The sequence below is a fragment of the Schistocerca nitens genome, chromosome 1, assembly GCF_023898315.1.
Source record: "Schistocerca nitens isolate TAMUIC-IGC-003100 chromosome 1, iqSchNite1.1, whole genome shotgun sequence".
Taxonomy (NCBI): Eukaryota; Metazoa; Arthropoda; class Insecta; order Orthoptera; family Acrididae; genus Schistocerca; species Schistocerca nitens.
In genome coordinates, this window is record NC_064614.1 from 588,030,195 (window position 1) to 588,052,177 (window position 21,983).

The 21,983-nt window shown below is 38.9% G+C and overlaps 1 protein-coding gene and 1 pseudogene across 6 annotated transcripts in view; both read right to left on the reverse strand.

Moving 5' to 3' along the window:
* The window catches only part of LOC126255530 (ran-binding protein 3), a 349,149-nt gene that overhangs the window by 311,861 nt on the left and 15,305 nt on the right, over positions 1-21,983 (reverse strand). The window lies entirely within an intron of this gene.
* Positions 5,350-5,463, reverse strand: LOC126205622 (U6 spliceosomal RNA; annotated as a pseudogene).

A 21,983-nucleotide genomic window follows, 5' to 3' on the forward strand; every position in this document is an offset into this window, starting at 1 on the left:
TGTCAGTAGTGGCCACCATGATGGCATGTAACATCTATGTAACAATAACTGTAGTACTCATTTACAAGAAGTCATCTGCCGCATGGCATGCCAGGATGATGATCAGCTGTCCTCTGCAGGCTGAGACGTTTGTGATTTCTGGCACACAGAAGCCAATAGTATGGGATGTGTGTCACTAGTAGAGCTTGCAGCAAACTGTGTCAAATCATTAAAACAGTGCCAATGTGCACTGTAGAGCTCCAGCATGGAGCAAATACTGGACACAGAAGTACAGCCCATTACAGCCACATAGGTATCATTACCATTCTGTGACTATATTAAATAGTCTAATGCTCATCATGTTGTATGTGACCATTATCTAAACAACTGATTACACACAGATAGATCCATTTCCCAGAGATCGATCATGTTGCTCTACTTCAACTCAGTAATATGCCAATACTGGAACCTTTGCCATTGTTGAGGAACAGCAGCACTATTTGTCATGACTCCACGCCGTTTTAAGGATCTTCATTTATGAGCTTGGTGTAATACTGACCTCAGTCACAGAAAGGAGTTTTCTGATGCACCTAAGTGTATGTCAACTTGCTGCTATCTTAATAACTCATTGTTGGTACACCGTGCAACAAATCCACGAACTGGATATTCCTTGCATAGTTTCACCAAACGAAATAGCAAAACCAGAAGTGATCTGTGCATGAAATGTATGAAATGCTGTTATCTAAAATTATTCGAGCTGTTACTCACACCCTGAAGTCTACTATAAATACAATTCATTTAGACAGTTTTCGCAGGCACGCTGGGAACTAAGTATGCAATCGCTATCTAGCACATTGGCCGCTGCGAGGGGAGAAGAGGTATGGGAGAAACAAGACCAACCTCCTCTTGGCAGGGCAGGCAGCACACTGGAAAAAACATTACACTCACAATGCCTACGGCAATACTGTATTGCTGTGCCGCACTGAACTGTTTGCTTGCCAAGATTGCCAATGGGCGGAAACAAATCATACTGGCCTAAGTCAACTAGCTTTCACACATTCATCTGCTCCCACATAAATGTCAAGTTGTACTATGTATACAAAATGGTCAGAAACAGTCTGAAAAGCTTGTCTGGTGATGTGTGGTAAGTTGTGCTGAGAAATAAATGGTAAGAAAAAAATCAAATTTGTTGCAGTGTTCCCAAGTAATTTAGTGCTGAAGTTAGTCAAATGGGCCATTACGAACAAAATCTGAGTGGCCCGCCAGAACCTATGTCAAACGCGTTATTCGTCTGGTTTCTTACCAGCCGAACAATAGAGCGACATAAAAATTGGACTTTGGATGGCAGTAAGGATCGAACCTGATCCAAAGGCTGAGCAGTCTTGTGCGTTATCATCTACACAATGAGAACAACTGACAATAACTGCATCTGGTGGATCACTTGAATTTGCATGCACAGCCGCCTGATTGGCTATCTTCAACACTAAGTAACGTGGGAATGTTGCGATGTGCCAAATTTTTTTCTGAACAATTATTCCTCAGTCCAATCTACCCTGCAACACTCTTACAAGCTTTTCAAATTGTTTCTACCTGCCCTTTACAATGTATCACCGAAGAGTGATAAATCAAATCATACACCGTACTGTGAATGGTTTATCAAGATTTCAATGACTCTAGCTCAACTAAGAATGGCTATGGTCTGGGTCGGAGTCCTGGTACTCAATGTTGACTTGTCAGGAAGATTCAGTACAGAATACACTCCGGAACCAAGGTAAACATTGATTCAGAAAACAACTTCCAAGCTATGCCTAAGTCATTTTCCAGAATACATTTCCTCCCAAGAGTCTTGAACCTACAACATACCAGGAAACCCACAATTCTGTAAAGAACTAAACCCCTGTATATAAAATGGCTTCAAACATTTTGACTACTTTGCAGATGAGTTAATGTGTTAAATATTTGGCATTAAGCATGTAACTGTGAAAAAGTTTAGGGAAGGTTCAAAATATTGTTTGAAGTTTGTTGCAAGTTGCTAAGTTTTCTCATACTCAAATAATGGACGAATATAAAAAAGCACTCCGTCTTCAGGCCACGAGTGGCCTATCGGGACCATCCGACCACCGTGTCATCGCCAGTGGAGGATGCGGACAGGAGGGGTGTGGGGTCAGCACACCACTCTTCCGGTCGTTATGATGATATTCTTGACCGAAGCCGCTACTATTCGGTTGAGTAGCTCCTCATTGGCATCAGGAGGCTGAGTGCACTTTACGAATATAGTGCGGGTAATTTGTGTGGAGCTAGTCATGCTGACAGGACCCACATGCAGTTTCTAACTGTAATACTTCTCTTACTGTGTTAAACCATTAACATACAATTGTACCTCTTAATGACTGTGCCATGACAAATTTAAGTTTCTAAGTTCAGCCAATAATTAAACTAAACACCTGAAATCAAATTTTTGTTGTCCCTGGAGGAAGTCAGGTAGGCAACCTGTAACCGAAAATGTACGCCATGTACTGGATTAGCCATTTGGGGGAGCTTCTGCGAAGTTCCAAAGAGTTATTAAAAGTACTGAAAGAAAGACCCTCTCTGCAAAATCCGCACGCCCATTTCTGTCTTCATCTGTGTGGTGTATCAGCTTGATCTGAACAGGCTTGATCTGAACAGGCACACTAAGCATAAATGCTGACGACTAATTTAGGTAATATGAATGGGTGGTCCATCTACAAAATATTAATTGAGTCGTAGATCTAATAAAAATTACTTTACAATGTTCTAAGAAATCGCTTTCATAAAAGAAATGGAACTGAAAATACCTATTAAATCACACACACACACACACACACACACACACACACACACACACACACACACATTGCTTCTCATGGACAGAGTAAGAATAATTTCAAACAAGATTGTATGCAACAAGTTCTTTTGCTTTCCTTAGAAAGGTTTCAGTACAAGAGTAAATGGCACTATCGAGCAAGCTTTCAATGTAAATGCCAGTTCCAAGACATTAACACTCTGAAGACCAAGTCCCAGGATACTTTGACCCACAACCCTGTGTTACAAAGACTGCACCCAAGTATTGTTTGGGCTGCAATTTTCTCAACGTGTGAGCCATCTATCACTTGAAAACTGGACTCATATCACATGAGAACAATGTACAAATGTCTTGCTACCCGTTCCTAGACTGGTGCTGCCTTTTGTTGACAATTTCTATAATTATTTTGAAAAGAACATTAGCAAACATAATAACTGCTTTGCGCATGGCTAAGCCAATACAACTGCACTGACATAGTTTAACAAGTGTACCAGTTAGGTTTCGATTTTTGCTGTAATTCTGCTAAAAATATGTTACGTTTGTTGTGAAAAGGAAATTTTGGAAGCTCAAGACAATTGCACAATACCTCACCTCACACTCTTTTCTTGGGAGGACTGGTTGGTTGGTTTAAAAGAGCGGGGTGGGGGGACCAAACTGCTAGATCATCAGTCTCTCATTCCAATTAAAATAATTCCACAAGGATGGGAGTAAAATAATCGAGACATACAAAACACAGCTGGATAAAAAGGAGAAAACCACAAGAATGACAGAAGGGCAACAAACACTTCACTGGACAAAATCGGACAAGAAAACCATAGAGAAATGTACGAAACGTGTAGAAGAGATCAAAACAAGAGAGCAGATTACAATGGCTGGCAGACCACGAGAATAAAAAGGAGAAGCCAGCCACTTTGCAACACAACACATTAAAACCTCCACCCTAAAAGCACCAGGGTGGAGGACACAGAGGGACAAAGGACATGTGCTAAAACATAGATCAAATGATAAAACCCACCCTCACAAATAAAATGTAAAACTCAATCAGTTGAAGAGGCATTGTCAGATAAAATTAGCGACAACAAGTCCGGTAACCCAAGATTTTGTTGCAGGGCAGTCAAATTGGGACAGTGCACCAGAATATGGGCCACTGTCAACCGGGTACCGCACTGACACTGAGGTGGGTCTTCACGGTGCAGAAGGTAGCCGTGGGATGCCCAAGCATGGCCAATGTGGAGCCGGCAGAGAACCACTGAGTCCCTGCAAGAGGCCCGCATGGAGGACCTCCACACATTTATAGCCTCCTTAATGACATGCAGTTTGTTGTATGTACTGTTATGCCATTCCATCTCCCAAAGCCGAAAAAACATGCAGCGGACGAGAGAATGCAGGTCAGTTTCGGAAATGCCCATCTCTCAAAGTGGTTTCCGTGTAGCCTGTCGGCAAATTTGTTGCCTGGGATTCCGACGTGTCCTGGGGTCTACACAAACACCACTGAACGATGGGACCATCCCCAGGGCATAGCTGGACTCCTGAATGGATGCTACCAAAGGATGGCAAGAGTAGCAATGGTCGATAGCTTGGAGGCTGATTAAGGAGTCAGTACACAGGAGAAATGACTCGCCAGGGCACGTGTGGATGTGCTCAAGAGCACGAAATATGGTCGTCAGCTCTGCAGTGAAAACACTGCAGCCATCTGGCAAGGAGTGCGTCCAATATGTCCTACATGAACATACGCAAAGTCTACATGACCATCAGCCATCGAGTCGTCAGTGTAAACCACTTCATGGCCCCAGTACACGTCGAAAATCTAGACGAAGTGATAGCGGAGAGATGCAGGGTTAACGGAGTCCTTAGTGCCAGCGGAAGGTCCAGAAGAATCTGCGGCTTAGGTGTACACCAAGTAGGTGAATGTGAATGGACCTCGAGGAGAGCTGGTAATGGTAAGGACTCCAGTTCATACAGAAGGAACCGAACATGAACCGCAATCATAAGCCCTGATCTGGGCCGTCGATGTGAGAGATGAACCGCCATGGTTGGGAAAAGGAGACAGTAATTCGGATGCACAGGAGAATTACAAACGTGTGCAACGTAACTGGCCAGTAGTTGTGCATGACTATCCTTCAATGGAGGGGCTCTGGCCTCCACCAGGAGGTCACCGAACTCGTTCTAAAAGCTCCCATCACTAGGCGAACGCCACAGTAGTGCAGTGGGTCGAGTAAACACAACTCTGAGGGCGCCACAGAACCATAAACCACATTCCTATAGTCAAGGCGGGATTGAACAAGGGCTCTGTAGAGCTGCAGCGGAGTAGAGCAATCTGCTCCCCAGTTGGTGTTGCTCAAGCAGTGAAGGGTATTGAGGTGCTGCCAGCACTTCCACTTCAGCTGACGAAGGTGAGGTAACCAAGTCAATCGCGCGTTGCAAACCAGTCCTAAGAATCCACATGTCTCCACTACAGTGAGTGGATCGTTATTAACATAAAGTTCTGGTTCTGGATGAACGGTATGATGCAAACACAAGTGCATGACACACGACTTGGCAGCTCAAAAAATGTAGAACACTTCACGATTTTGTATGTCATTCTAGCACAGGGGCCATGCTCTTCTTGGGAGGATGATTGTACTGTCATCATTATATTAAAATTTGTAACCAATCACAAAACTAACATAAATATGAAAAATAAATCTTGAAGCTTGGTCATTTTTTGGTATGTATTACTCTTAAACATATATCAAATTACATATGTGCCAGTAACGCTTTAAAAAATGTGTAAGTGGTCAACTTCCTACGACCGATATTCTTCTAAGTGGCTGGCCTCCAAAGTTTTAAACATTTTCACTTACTTAATGTCACCTCTACTATTGGCAGGAGCAGCCCACTGACAATGATGATTGTTTCCTCAGCAATGGCAAACACTTTTGACCAGGATATTTCTTACTTCTTTCGGATATTACTTAAAGTCCTGTTGAAACAATTAACAATTACGAGGTGAATGAGCATACTACTTGTACCTCAAAGGGACGAAAGAATATTATGATTTAATGTCTTGTTAATGAGGTGTCTACTACAGATAGAACACTAGTTCAGATTGGGGAAAAAATGGTTGTGCCATTACTAAAGAAACCCTTCTGGTAAGGGTTTAATTAATTTAGGGAAATCAAGGAAAAGCTAAATCAGCATGGGCTGGACAGGAAACAGAACCCTGCACTCCTTAGATGGCAATCCAGAGCTTCAGCCACTGTGCCATCTTGTCTAGTACCTCCCTACTCCATTAATGTGGAGATGTACTACTACATGTATGTTGCATAATACTTCTTCTGTAAGTGTCACAGACAAAATTAATTTAATAACTTAATACACTACATTTATTCTAATCTGTCAGCTCAGATTTAATAGCATCGTGAAGAACACTTCAGGGTTTCTTGTTCCAACTTGTTGACTAAAAAGCAAATCTTTCTCATTCCAAGCGTTCACTGCACTTAACAAATAAACAAACAATTCTGAAATTTATTAGGTGAATTGTGTGACCTCTCAAATTATTGTATCATGTATTTTGCATTTCTAATTCATTTCTGTTAGAAGTCACACTGATAAACATGCAGCCTACATGCATACAATGCACTAAGTAACAAGGCTGCTGACACTCCCTCACTTTAGCCCACCCACCCTTCTCTCTCTCTCTCTCTCTCTCTCTCTCTCTCTCTCTCTCTCTCTCTCTCTCACACACACACACACACACACAGTGCAACAGAGTTTGTGTAACAGATTAACTGTTTTATCAGCTTTCAAAATATTATTAGGTACTGACAACAATACTCATTTTTTGTATCATCTAATAAAAACAGAAAGTACTTTAATAATGCATGGCAAATGAGAAAGACATCACTCATTACTTAACTTATAACAAATTCTCAATATACTTCAGTAATTTGACGGGAAATTTCAAAAACATTTAAACCTTTTGCAAACAGAAATCACAACACTGCACATTCCTTACAACTGAAAGAATTTGCTATTGCAACAGACATTTTTAACAGGTTCTTTGGAGACATAAATCACTGATGTTTCTCACTTTGATGATGTACAATGCATACTGTCAAGATGCTCTGCTTATGTCACATTGCAACAAAAAATAGCTGTTCTCACAGTATTGAGCGAACTACTGCCTCTAAAAATTAACAGAGCCTGGTAGAAACTCAGTTTAAATTTACAGGAACACTGAATGGACTGAACAGTATTACGTCTTATTTAGAATTAACTCTTGTTTCACATTTTTAATGATATGGACACAAATTTCAATATTACTCTATACATAACTGAAGAGCCTATGTGCTCTGAAACAATGTGCAATTATGGTGTTTCTTTTTTTCTTAAATGTATCTGATGTTACAACTGATATTTTGAGACAAGCATAAATTAAACACAGGGTACATAGTAGTAAACTTTGCACACATTTCTTATTATTTTCAATTCATTTTGTTATAAAGGAAAGTAAGTCCTCACTGAAGAACAGCTTTGATCGTCATTCAACATTTTCATTAGAGGAATATCCTTCCAAGCTTGTGCCACTCCTAATCTTGATTCTTTGCTACACACATCATATTCATGCAAAACCCACAGAGTTAATTTATGCTTCCATGCCTCCTACTCAAGTCCTGGCACACTAACATCCTGCATTTAAGGGCAGGCTCAACAAAGGAAACAGCTGTGTCAATACATGCACTTCACTGCAATAAATACACAGTTTTTTATTCATCCCTAATCATCTACTAGATGTCCCTTCTTATATAAATGGACACTGTCAATCTGGCTTTGGGAAAATTTTGAACAGCCATTGACAGACTGTGCAGGTCACCAAAACAAGGTGAACTTCAGAAGGTGCTTTACAGCCTACTACATCTGAACCACACACACCCCATCCCTTTCTCTGAATTGCACATAAGGAAACTATTCCACAACACTGCAACCTCCAGTCTTGTAACCTCCTAAAATTCTCTCTGCTAGTCTCTGCTGTCCTAATACTTTCACTCTTGTTCCCACAATTTTCTGAGTTCACTATTCTTGTATCACCAACTACATACTTTTCTCTGCACCCTGACTTTAGTTATGTTTGTGCCCCCACATCCAAGTTGTTTTTTGAGCAATGACTTGTATCACAGTGGAAGATATATGAGATTTGCAAAATTTTACAAACACACAGGTAAAACATGAAACTTCTTAGAACAGAAAAACCTTATAACATGAAAAAAATGAATATGTAAATATTTAGGTTTAGCCTTTTAATATTGCATATAAGACAAATACAACTTAAGCACATTTGTTTCCAGTGATCTGTAGTCTACTTCTGGGTCACCCCATGATTACCAATGTAACATCTGTACAACTGACAATGAAACATTGAAGAATTAATATGAAAATAAACAGATAAACTTCAATGGGACAGTACACAGTGAAGGTCAGGAACAGGAAGTACAGCACATGTAACTCAACTAACTTTCACGGAATGACCCTTTCCCAGCAGAAGAGTTATTGCCCTGCTCCAGACATGCAACATAAAAGCCACTTGTTTGGTTTGGAGTATGCTCCTTAGCACTGGGACTGTACATGCATGCTCACATTCAGTTCTGAATGTAACAATTTTTGCAATCAAGAATGATTTGCGTAACCATCAAGGAATTGGTGGAAATGGGTCACACAGTTAATATAACTTATGTTGTGTTAAAGCTTTCATTCCACTTTCCAAAAATTTTATAAACCATTTTGCAGGTAATGACAGTCACAGCAGAAGAGGAAATGACAGGAAGCTGCATTTCGCCCAGTAATTTGTTTCATATGATTAATTCCTGTACCATATGAATAACAACCAAAAGACATAGCAGGGTCATTGGTCATTCTAATAATAGAACTCAACAAAAATGTGTGTACTGCAGGTACTCATATTCTCTGTTTTCTCTCCTCAGTGACAAGTCTCTAAACACTAAAGACAACATATACAGGGTTTAAAAAAAAAAAAAAAAAAAAAAAAAACCAAAACGCATGGTTCTTGCACCAAAGAGGTGTACTGAAATGAAGTAAGATTTCTATCATGCAATTCGCAATAGATGACTTCGCATATTTATACATAATGTCTTTTTGAAGCACAACACTGCTTGGCCTTACACTACAGCTGCAGCATAACAACTAATCATAAATATCAGTTGGTAACAGTTTTCTCACACTCCCTGGAATCCTGAGCCACTATTTTCATTCTAATGTGTGTTACAATGTTGTAGCAATTACATAAAGAAGTAGTGCAAAAGTGGGCACCAGTATGAACAATGATCTTTTGTCACTGTTTACTTAGAAACTTACTTCCTAGGTGATTCTCAAACTGGGATGATTTCTTTTACACAACAGATTACTAAATATTACCTTCCTGAAGATTATAAGAGCTAGAAGTATTGAAGCAGTGTTATTAATGTGCTCATAATTTTCATGTGATTGGAAACAATTCAAGTCTAACTGTCCCCTTCCAAACACCATCTACAATAACCAAGAACAAAAACTCTAATGACTCCGCAATAATACCTCCTCATACAGGGTTGTCACTATCACAGTAGGAGTTCCTTCAGTAAAACGGAATGACATTCCACCTTCTAGGTTCTATTATAAAATGTTGAAATTCTTAACAACAACACACCTTAACATCAGAAAGAACTCTTGGAATCTTCTGTCAAATGAACTCAAACATCAACCCATAATGAAACATAATTTTTATAAACATTAATTATACTTTCAGGAATCAAAACTCAATGTCTTTTCTATACAATACTGCAAATGCTATACCACAAATCAACACACAAATTGTGCACCAAAAAATTTATCAGTTCAATACATTTTAAGTGAAATTAAAGGTTTATAAAAATGTGCATATCTCTTATAAAACTTCCATTGTTTTAAATATACCTTCTCTTTATCATTCTTGATATCAAAGAGAGACATAAAAGAAAACAGTCACAACTATTGAACTGAATATACAGCAACAAATAAAATTTCCAGTCTCACTATCCTAGTATGAATAAATTAATTCATTTCCCTTACTGATTTTTCAGTGGAATAGATGAGTTGTATATTATTCCCAACTAGTCATATATTATTCCCAACTTTTCACAGTATTATCTAAAATGTTGTAGCCCATTCAACAGTGAGCTGTTCATGCTCATGTCCTCACAAATACAGAACAAAACCCCTTTTCTGCCTTACACCTACAGGGTGGGGCAAATAAAAGTGGCCCAGATGAGTGGATACAACTGACACAAATTTGTAGCAGCATTAATGGAAGAGGAAAATACTACAGTTTCTTTTAACAGGATGGAGCAACTGCCCTTACAGCCTGTCGGACCCTGGGGTATATTTACACAGTCTTCACACCTGACAGAGTTGTTAGCAGAGGTCAGTCTGGTCACAGCCCTAGCTGGCCACCCAGGTCACCTGACCTATCAGTGTGTAATTACTTTGTGTGTGTGTGGGGGGGGGAGGGGGGGGGAGCCCTTAAGTCTAAGGTATATTGCAACAACTCCCATGTTCTTCAAGAAACACAGCAATCCCAGCAGTCTAGCTTCAATCTGCTTTCCGAAACTTGCCAACCAGGGCCCACAAGTGTCAAGAGGTGAATGCTAGTCAGTTTCAACATCTGATATAATCTGGTTAGTACTGTTTTTTCCTTTCCTCTGCTGTGGTTTTTTGTGCCCTGAAACTCTGTTCTCTGGGCCATTTTTATTTGCTCCGCCCTGTATTTGTGCAGTTTCTCTACATTTATGTAAATCTTTAGGTCCATAAACGGCTACAAACTAACATAAATTGCTACATCATTTTGTAATGATGTGTTACTAATCAATTTATGGGCTATTTAAATGGATTAATTTTATATTTGAGTTCTTGCTGCACATTTATAGATATGTATGCATGAAAGTTTAATACACACATCAACAAATACTTTACTATTTTTTTTCTTTTATACTCTACAAAGGATTTTAAGAAAGTTTTAAATATCACCTTGAAAATATAAAATTACATGATTGAGTTTGTTTGTTAGTACATGTCTGTGGTTCTGGCAGACAACAAAATTCCTGTGCCACAGTGCTGTAATCACACCTCTAAATGAGAGGAAACAAACTTGGCACAGTAGAGTAGCGCACTTGCATCTAAATAGTTCGATTCTGTAAATGACGTGTGCAAAATCATATAAATCAAAGATAACTAACAGTCAGTGGGGGGCTGGGGGCATATTCAAGGAAAGCTGTGTTCAAAATTGTAAGCAACAGTAACAGCCTAGACAAGTATTGATTGCGCAGGTGGACTTTAATGCCAGGGTATACGATCCATACGGGCCTATATCTCACGCAGCCTTAAATTCACACGATACTAACCTACTATTTTTCCATTATAATGTGCAGGGTTTAGGAAACTAAACAGACATTACTGAATCATTTATCACAGGAGTGTTGTTGTTGTTGCTGCTACTGAACATCAGAAATCAGTAGAAAACATTCATTATTTCATGTTAGAAGGCTATAAACTATCAATACTCAACAATGGTGATTGTTGCTGCCACTTACTTGAGAAAGTTAAATTTTATAGAAAATCCACAGAAAAATTAATTTGTCAACAGAGAACTTGTTCACCCAAATAATTCGAAACTGCAATTCCCAAATTCATGTTTTGTTCTGTCTCCTTCTTTGTTATAAGTACTATAGCCCCCTGGTGGCAATTTTGATACTTTCCTGAAATTGCTAGAAGTTTTGAGTAAATTAAGAAGTGTAAAACTTGTCTTGCTTAGAGATTTGAGTATCAACACTACATGACTGCCAGGAAAGTGAACATTTTAGAGAATGTATTCCATCTAACGGGGCTGAAGATCTACTTGGACTAGCACCCACTAGAATAGATAACACACATCGTGGTTCAATAGATCATGTTGCAGCAAATTCTGATCCTATCCTCTCAGCAGACATCATAAATTGTCACTTCTCAAATGATTTAGGTGAGACCTAAGACATAGGTTAAGTCATGAATCTTGGAAATCAGTTATTACCATCACTGAGGTCAACAATAAATGGAACTCTTTCTTAGAGCTTCTGACTGGGCAAATAAATATTATCATCCTATTTAAAAAATGAGTGTTCAAAAAACCACCATTTAAATTAAAATGTGTGAGATTTGAAGTTAGAACGAAAGTTCTGAAAGAAAAAATTGGAAACATGTATAGCTCACACAGACTGACTAACTCTTGAGTTACATATAGAACTCTACAAGCAGTAGAAGTATCGGTATAACAATGTCAGGAGAATAAATGTGGAGAATTAGCCAGAAGGTACTAAGCCCTGACAATGTCTCAAAAGTCCTACTGGTCAATTGTAAATGAAATAAGAAGCAACACGACAAAAACTGAATATTAATAATGTAGAATTGACTGTAAATAATGATGTTATTTCTGACCCCATTCAAGTTAGCAATATTTTAATAATTACTTTATACATACTGTCAAAAATGTCTGCACAATATGGAATAAACAACATACATTTGAGTCCACTAACAAAAAGAACTGCAGTACACTACTTGCAATAAGCAGCCTCAAAAAATACTCAAGATTGTATGAAATTTCTCCATACATATTGAAGAAACGCAAACATGAACTAGTGAAACCATTATGTCAACCAATGAACTGTGTTCTCGAAGATGGTGTATTTCCTGAAAGCTGAATCTGGCTGCAGTCATAAAGTGAGAAGCCTTGATCTCAACACGTAGCAAAACTACTGAGACAATAATATTTAAGGAATCTTCAAACATTACAGCACTGCTGACATTTTAGGTGATGCCCAACACTGTTTCAGAAGAGGTCGAACTGGTATGTCAGCAACAGTAAAATTTGTCCATTCAGTACTTCAAACAAAGAAAATGTCCAAGCAGCAAGTGTACTCCCACATCTCTCAAAAGCTTTTGATAAAATACATCATGATATTCTATATAATTATGAAGAAATACTGGATACTTTTTGGTGTTCCTCAGGGCCCCATTTTAGATCCATTCCTATTCCCATGTTATGTAAATATTTTCCCAAGTTCTCTAGATAATAAGCATTTGATCATTATGATGCTGATGACACATCTGGTGTATAATGTGCAGACAATGAGCCCCACCTAATTGAAGAGATTGAAAACTTTACTGAAAAGACAGAGACCACTTTGAAGGAGCCAACTTAAAAACAAATATTATGCACTTTAAACCAAGTGGTCCAAATACTGCAATTGATGAAATTCTGTCTTACACTTGTTTGGAATGTAAATTTTTGGGCTTATATATAACAGACAGACATTCATCGAAATGGCAAAAGAGGTCTGTACATATGAACAAGATAATCACCATACCTTAATTCTGAAACCCCAAGGACTGTACATCTTGGATTAGTATACCATTTCTTGTCTTATGGAGTAGCATGAGATTTGCAACACTAATCTGAGAAGTGGTTTCATACAGCGACAGAGAGCCCTGAGGATCATCATGATATGAACAACTTACAAAATCCTATTCACTTAATTAAATATTCTCACTGTTCATGCCACATATACGCTGAAAACCATTCTGCTAGTGAAAGAAGATACTAAGTTCTTAAATAGTACCACATGAATTCACATTCCTCATATATGAAAAAAAAATAAAAAATAAATAAAAAATGATAAAATAAAAAATGATAAAATAGAAAATGATAAAATAAAAAACTTTTGGACGGTTAACAGAGAATTAATTTTAAGCAAAATGCCCCAAGTTAAAATAGCTGTTTTTTATAATTTTTTACCAAATGAAGATAAGCTGTTAACAAAAGCAACTCAAGCAGTGGCTTGTGACCATGTAACTTGAATTTAACATGAATAATAGCAATTTAACATGTTGTAAAATATGTGATTTATAATTGTGAAAAATTCACACATTTACATACAGCTGTGTAAAACAAAATCACATGTTATGAGCAGTAATAATAACATATAAATAAAACTTATTTGAACACTTACAATAAGAGTAGCAACTGCTTGCATAACTACACCTGATCATCCTTATATATTTTTCTACATTTCAGAGACAGACACTGAGTGTGAAATAATAATCTCAAAACATGTATGTTACAAATAAAATGATCACTTTAAAGTCTTTTCTCGTCACATCCAAAAACTTCATATTTAGCATGCTAGCATAGAGAATTTATGAGCTCACTGAACTTTATTATGAAGGTGTCAATGCTCACATAAATTTTGTTTATTGGCTATACTAGTTTCAATACTTCAGCTATTTTCTTCCTTACAGCCATGTTGGATCCCATGAGCAAAGTTACATCAATGACAAAACATACAGAATAGATGTCACAACTTACAAATGAATAAATATAATTGCTGCCATGCTTTGCTATGAATAAAAACCAACTACTAAGAAGCAAAATGCAACAAAGCTACGAAGACTACGATTAGAAGCATCTATTCATCAAATTTAGGCAAATACATGACTTATAAATAAAATCTTACAATTGAAAATCCATGATGGAATATAACAATGTATCACAAGGTTAGTTGCTACCCACCTTATACACCATGTGATCAAAAGTATCCAGACACCTGGCTGAAAATGACTTACAAGTTCGTGGTGCCCTCCATTGTTAATGCTGGAATTCAATATGGTGTTGGCCCACCCTTAGCCTTGATGGCACATTCCACTCATGCAGGCATACGTTCAATCAGGTGCTGGAAGGTTTCTTGGGGAATGGAAGTCCGTTTTTCATGGAGTGCTACGCTGAGGAGAGGTATCGATGTCTGTTGGTGTGGCCTGGCACAAAGTCGGTGTTCCAAAAAATCCCAAAGGTGTTCTGTAGGATTCAGGTCAGGCCTCTGTGCAGCCTAGTCCATTACAGGGATGTTATTGTCATGTAACCACTGCACCACAGGCCGTACATTTTGAATAGGTGCTCTATTATGTTGAAAGATGCAATCACCATCCCCGAATCACTCTTCAACAGTGGGAAGCAAGAAGGTGCTTAAAACATCAATGTATGCCTGTGCTGTGATAGTGCCACACAACAAAACAAGAGGTGCAAGCCCCTCCATGAAAAACAACCACACCATATCACCACGTCGACAGATGACGTTCACCGGGCATTCACCTTAACCACACCCTGCCATCGGATCACCACAATGTGTACCGTGATTCGTCACTCCACACAACATTGTTCCACTGTTCAATCATCCAATGTTTATGCTCCTTGCACCAAGCGAGGCGTCATTTGGAATTTACCGGCGGGATGTGTGGCTCATGAGTAGCCACTCAACCATGAAATCCAAGTTTTCTCACCTCCCACCTGTCATAGTGCTTGCAGTGGATCCTGATGCAGTTTAGAATTCCTGAGTGACAGTCTGGGTAGATGTCTGCCTATTACACATTACGACTCTCTTCAAATGTCGGCGGTGTTTGTCAGTCAACAGACGAGGTCGGCCTTTATGCTTTTGTGCTGTACAGGGTGTGGTAGATAAGTAATGAGACTCAGTCTAGGAAAACAAATTTATTGATCCATTTTGTACAAAACGTTAATATTCTTCAAAGTACTCGCCTTGGGCGTCGACACAACGTTGCCAGCGCGTTTTCCAAGCTTCATAGGCCCCACTGTAGTCCGTTTGAGTTATCCCAGTTAGTGCCTTCGTGACAGCACGTTGGAAGTTCGGAATATCGTCGAAACGATGACCCTTCAGGCATCTTTTGACCTTCGGAAATAGGAAGAAATCAGGAGGACTCAAGTCAGGGCTGTATGGTGGCTGTGGCAAAACTTCAACTCCAATTCGGGTCAAGTAGGAGGTCACGAGGAACGCTGTGTGCGCCGGAGCGTTGTCGTGGTGGAGACGCCAGCGTTGAGCAAGGTCCTGTCGCTTCCGTTTGACGGCTCTGTGCAATCGCTGAAGGACTTCTTTGTAGAATTCGGCATTGACAGTCTTCCCCTGAGGGACAAACTCTTTGTGAATTAACCCCCGCTTGTCGAAAAACACAATCAGCATTGTCTTGATGCGGGACTTTGACATTCTTGCTTTCTTCGGCCGCGGGGATGCCGGTGTGTGACACTCCGAGCTCTGGGCTTTCGTCTCCGGGTCGTACTGGAATGTCCACGATTCGTCGCCTGTTACTATGTTGTCTAAAAAGTGTGGATTATTTTCCAAATCATTCAACATCTCACGGCAAACGTCCACTCGTTGTTGCTTTTGTTCGGCGGTGAGCACTCGGGGAACCAATTTTGCGCAAACTTTCCTCATCATCAAATCTTGCGTAACAATTTGGTGAACCGTAAATTTATTAACGGAGACCTCATCGGCGATCATTTTGAGACTTAAACGACGGTCGGAGTCCAGGAGTTCTTTCACTTTGGCCACCGTTTCATCCACACGACTCGTTGAAGGGCGTCCAGATCGTTCCATGTCTTCAACGGATTCCCTCCCGTTTTTAAATTCATTACACCACCAGAACACTTGAGCTCTTGATAGGGAGTCTTCTTTGTAGGCCTCCGTAATCATAGCAAAAGTTTCCGAAGCAGTTTTGCCCAAGTGAAAGCAAAATTTGATTGCATACCGCTGTTCTATCGAGCGATCCATCTTCAGCGTTTTCACAAGTATCACGGGCACACAAACAACGTAATACGCGAAGCTAGACCCTCACTGCACCAGAGCTCCGACGTGACTGCGAACCGGTTCTATTGTTAGCTCAGATCCCCCACCACGTGACGTACAGGTGGAGACCGCCCTGCGAGCGACTGGGGCGCCGCGCGGCAGCCAGTCTCATTACTTATCTACCACACCCTGTATGTGCCCCTTCATGTTTCCACTTCATTGTGGCATCAGAAACAGTGGACCTAGGGATGTTTAGGAGTATAGAAATCTTGCCAACAGATGTACGACACGAATCACACCCAATCAGTTGACCATGTTCAAAGTCAGTGAGTTCCGCGGAGCACCCCATTCTTCTCTCTCACAATGCCTAATGACTACAGAGGTCGCTGATATGGAGTACCTAGCAGCAGGTGGCAGCACAATGCACCTAATATGAAAAACTTATGTTTTTTGATACTTTTGATCACACAGTGTAGCAGAGATGCTGCATCACAGATAGGCACAACAAAAGCACTGTTGAAAAGTGAGCTTTCAGCTAACAAACCCTACGTCGGGCGCGCGCGCGCAAACCCTACGTCGCACACACACACACACACACACACACACACACACAGAGAGAGAGAGAGAGAGAGAGAGAGAGAGAGAGAGAGAGAGAGACTAACCCTCAGCAAACTCTGATTGTGGTGTGTGTGTGTGTGTGTGTGTGTGTGTTCAACAAAGGTCTTGTTGGCCTATAGCCCACTTTATGATGGTCTTTTTGTTGTGCTTATCTGCAACTCAGTATGTCCGTTGTATAGGGAATAGCAACTATCCTTTCCATAATATAGATAAATAGTATATTGTGTTATATGTCCACATGCAATTATCTGTTAGGAAAGATCACCTTTACTTAACAGCAGTGCTTGAATCCACCAACTGAATAAACCATGGTAGAAGCTATAATTCAAATCAACTGTTCTTTATATGTATGGAATCTTAAATTGCAGTATATAGTAGTAAGTATAAGTTGACAGAACATGCAACTAATATAACTAATGAAACTTCAGATATTTGGCACACACTTTAGTATATTCATTATTATATTCATTAAAATGGAAAAAAAAGAGTAAGATGGAACAGGTTAGCTGCTCATTCGTTATGCAATTATGGAAAAATACCTTCAGGTTCTTGCTGTTATTAATGTAAGAAGTAACTTAATTTACACTTGCTTCTCGACCAGAAAAATTTGGAAATTTAATAAACTTTATTTAAATAATAATTGTGTAAGAGGTCAAGATGTGCTGCTCACTCCTACATACACCTGGCCTTATTTTCAGGACAATTTTAGGGGCATGATAGACTATGCATGGTTGTTCTTCCACAACACAATTCAATTTGCAAATTGTTTGTTTTAAGTAGTTATTTATGTTGAACATAACCCTCACCATTGTCATGAATTTTTGTTTAACTCTCACGCACACACACTGTACATTAAGCGCATGTAATTTAATTACCTTATAAATTGCACAGTTAAAAGCATTTTAAAAAAAGCCAGTAGCATTTTAACCACATCTCCTTTTTTCATGTCTAGCCTTCAGCAATTACAGAGCTCTAAAGCACAATGTTGTCACTGAACACAATTTTTAAAATATTTTTTAATGAATATAACAGTAATAATTTGATAAAGTCATAGAAGTCTTGAATCACAAATAGTATCACATCTTTTATGTATTCATTTTAATAGGGAAAATGATATTAAGAAAATATGAAAGAATGAGGAGAGGAAAATGTTCTCTCCATCCATGAATCTTCTCTATGACATTCTGCACAATTTTCACAGACATGTAAATAAATTGATTAGAATACTTAAATTAAGAATTCCTCCCCCCCCCTCTCTCTCTCTCTCTCTCTCTCTCTCTCTCTCTCTCACACACACACACACACACACACACACACACACACAAACTTGTTTAAGTGAATTTATACATTCAATAATAACTCATCAAATAGCAAATACTGAGTAATCAAACTGCAAATTATCAAATATAACCTTAGACTATCAAAGAAGTACAACTACTTTGTCTTTTGCTTGCTTACATAATTTCTCTTGCACCACATGCAAGCAGACCAGTCTAACAAGATTATTCTACAATCTAATTATGTGCCTAAATCTTATTACAGAAAGGCACTTCCTGCACTGTCGTTTGTGCCAGTCCCTCTCAGTAAAGGTAACACAACAGACAATCAGGTATATATGAAAACATTACTAACAAAAACTGTCTTATTTTTCCTTTATCATGCACATTCTTGCTTAAAATTTAAAGTTTACTATGCAATGATACAGACATTTGGGTTGTGCAGGGTTTTTATATCACAAAAGCTTCTGTCACTCATCAAAAATTGTGTAGCTATTTTATCAAATATGTCATTACCCTCACAAACTGCCTACTATTTAATGTCTGTGCAGACTATTAGTTTAGAAAACCACTGATAGTGCTTCCACTAAATAACTGTGTAGCTTATTTTATAAACCAAAATGTCCTTATTGGGGGATGTAAAACAACATGCACCCCTAATCTACAGCATGTAAGTAGTACACTCACCCTAGACACTTTTGCAGAACAGAAACAATTCTAGTATTCAGAAGGTTGATAGTTTTGATTCATATGGGAAAATGGTCACAATGATAGCTTTGTTGGTTCCATAGGTGATCTGTAGGGCCCGGATTTTAACTACCTCAAAAACAGTGAAATATGCAAGCATTTATGACCTAAAACTTCCATAACTATGACGTTAAAAAATAAAATATGACTTAATAGAAGTTTATTTAAAGCATTTTTGTTTGTTTATTTAATTTTTTATTCATCATAAAGTAATACAAAATTCACTTCTCACAATATTGTAAGTATAGTTCTTTCTTTCTGTAGGGTTTGTGGCTAATTTGCACCTATTTTTTGAATGTCTGAATGTTTTATTTTCTAAACACAAAGTACAGTGAAAAGATCATCCAGTAAAACAATGTTTTATTTCTACATAGTATTTAAAGCATTTCACATCATTTAATACCGTATGTCAATCTTCAGTATCTGCAAAGTTGCACTGGATCCAAGGTGCATTTTCAGGTTTTCCATTGTCAAAGATCTACAGTTTTCGCTGAGGATAGTTTTGCGCCTGGAAAAGCTCCTCTCCACTTCACAAGACGTCACTGGAGCCTATTTGAAGGCAGCCAGGTCACTGGAGTTCAGCTTTGTTTCAGTATCTTCAAATGTTGTGGCATTCCCTGAAAGACTGTCACTAATTTTGCACAGTGTAGAATATCCAAGGATTCCGTTGGAGAACATTTTGCAATTTGGTTTTCACTTTGTCAGCCACATGACCATGAGCTCGACTCAACTACCTCTGTACATGTTGCACAATACTCAGGGCCTCATATAGCCCAGTGTCAACAGCTTCCAGTCATTTGATGGCTTTTGATATCACTGAAAAATTGGCGTTGATGTATGGCAAGTTTCGAGACAATGTATCTGTATAAACTTCTTCCACAATTTTGATAGCACTTGATTCATCACTATCAAGCTCACAGAAGACTGCCTTTATTTGGGTGTAATTGGTGCAGTAATACTCAGCAGCATTAAGCCAAGAACCCCATCATGTAAGAACAGGTTTAGGTGGGAGTGGTGTTGAAGGTGCTTGTTCCTTGAATTTCTGCACCCGTAGCAGAGCCTTCATGTAGATTTTCTTGCCACAGGAAATTAATTTGTCCACGTCATGGTAATTTGATCGCACCTCTTCGGCAACTCTGTGCAAGATAAGTGGCGTACACCATACTGGGGTAGAGAATCTGAAGCCCTTTGGCTGCTTTAGCCATATATGAAGCACCTTCTGTTACAAGCAGCAAAACGTTGTCTCTATTCACACCATCAGGCCACAGTAGCTTAAGAGTGTTCTCAAACAAAATACCAATAATCGAATTGTTCACTCTATCGAGAGCTTCACACATTAATAGGAACATATCTCCAGGGCCATCAACTTTTAGAACACCAACAACAACATTTGCAATATATCGCCCACTAATATCCGTAGTTTCATCTATCGACAGCCAGGTCTTTTTCTCAGCAATAGTAATTCGTATTTTGTTGAACACATCATTGTATCATACGGATAAAAAGTTCTTTCTCAGTGTAGATTCATCTGGAACTGGATGTGTTGTGTACTTCTCTAAGAACCGCCTGAAGCGTGGATTCTTCAGCTTTCCCAATAAGATGTTGCAGGACACCATCATCTCACACAAATCCTGGCAGAATGATTGCACGGTTGACGATTGACCTGTCTGTTCAAATAACAGTGTTTGCCTGCTGTTATTTTCAGCACTTCGTTTCACACAGCTGCTGTGTTTAGCGGTATTACAGTGTTGATGCACATTCAAGTGCTTTTCTGCACTAACATTAACTTCACACAGTTTACAAAATAATATTTTCCCATCAGTACTAAAGAACTTCTCTCCAAATTCTCTAACATATCCTCGCAACTTCACGCTGTTGGAGCACTTTCCTTTAGGCATGTTGAACAAGGCAAAGGCTGTATTCAAACTGGTTACTGGGAACACCTGTGCGACTCCGATGATCATCACGGCAGAAGCCGCCTTTGTTGGCTCTGAGAGTGTATTGTCGACTGCGCAACAATGTTTTATGTTCGCGAAACGACTGTTGAGGTACACGCTACAGTCCTGAGAAATAAAGCTGTGTACTAATTTATCTGTTTGTCTTTCATAATAGCACGTTAAATATTGTCTCATGATCAACATATTCATTTTCTTATTCGTGTGTCCAATAAGATAGGAGAAAAACAGTATATGCATTTTTGGCAAAAGTCGACAGAAATATGACCTATTGTATTAAAAGTTCACTACAATATGACCTATTACTAAAATTTGTTGAAATATGATTTTATATGCACAATCAAAATAATTTTTTGACACTAAAATGCCTAGATTTGTGTATAAATTAATCTAAAATTCACCCTATAGTTCAGAAAAAAATATGACTAGTCATTAAAATCCGGGCCCAAGTGATCTGTTAGAAATGTAATAACTGTGACTGAAGAAAGATGCAAACACTGGTTTGGGTGAATATTCAAATGCACAACAGATATCATTCCACAAAGAAACCTGAACTGCCTCTGCCATCGAGCAGCTAACACATTCTGATCTGGAGATCAGTGGTGATCTGGGTAGTGTCTTTTTTGAAGTGTGTTGGGTATATCACACAGAACAATTAACATGCATGTACCCAAAGAGGTCCAGCATGGGCTGTAATTGTCATATGGCAGTGAAATTTTGTTGATATTCTAACGCTTTAATGTGGAAGCGATTTACGCTGGGAAAAAATTAGTTACCGTTTTGGCCACCAGGTGCAAATCTGGCGTTGTGAATGCAAGAAAGTTGTATAGAAATGTTTCCACGAGTCACGGATTAGGAACAGGACATGGGCAAAAAATCTTAGACAAGTGACAAAGGCATTATGATGATAAAA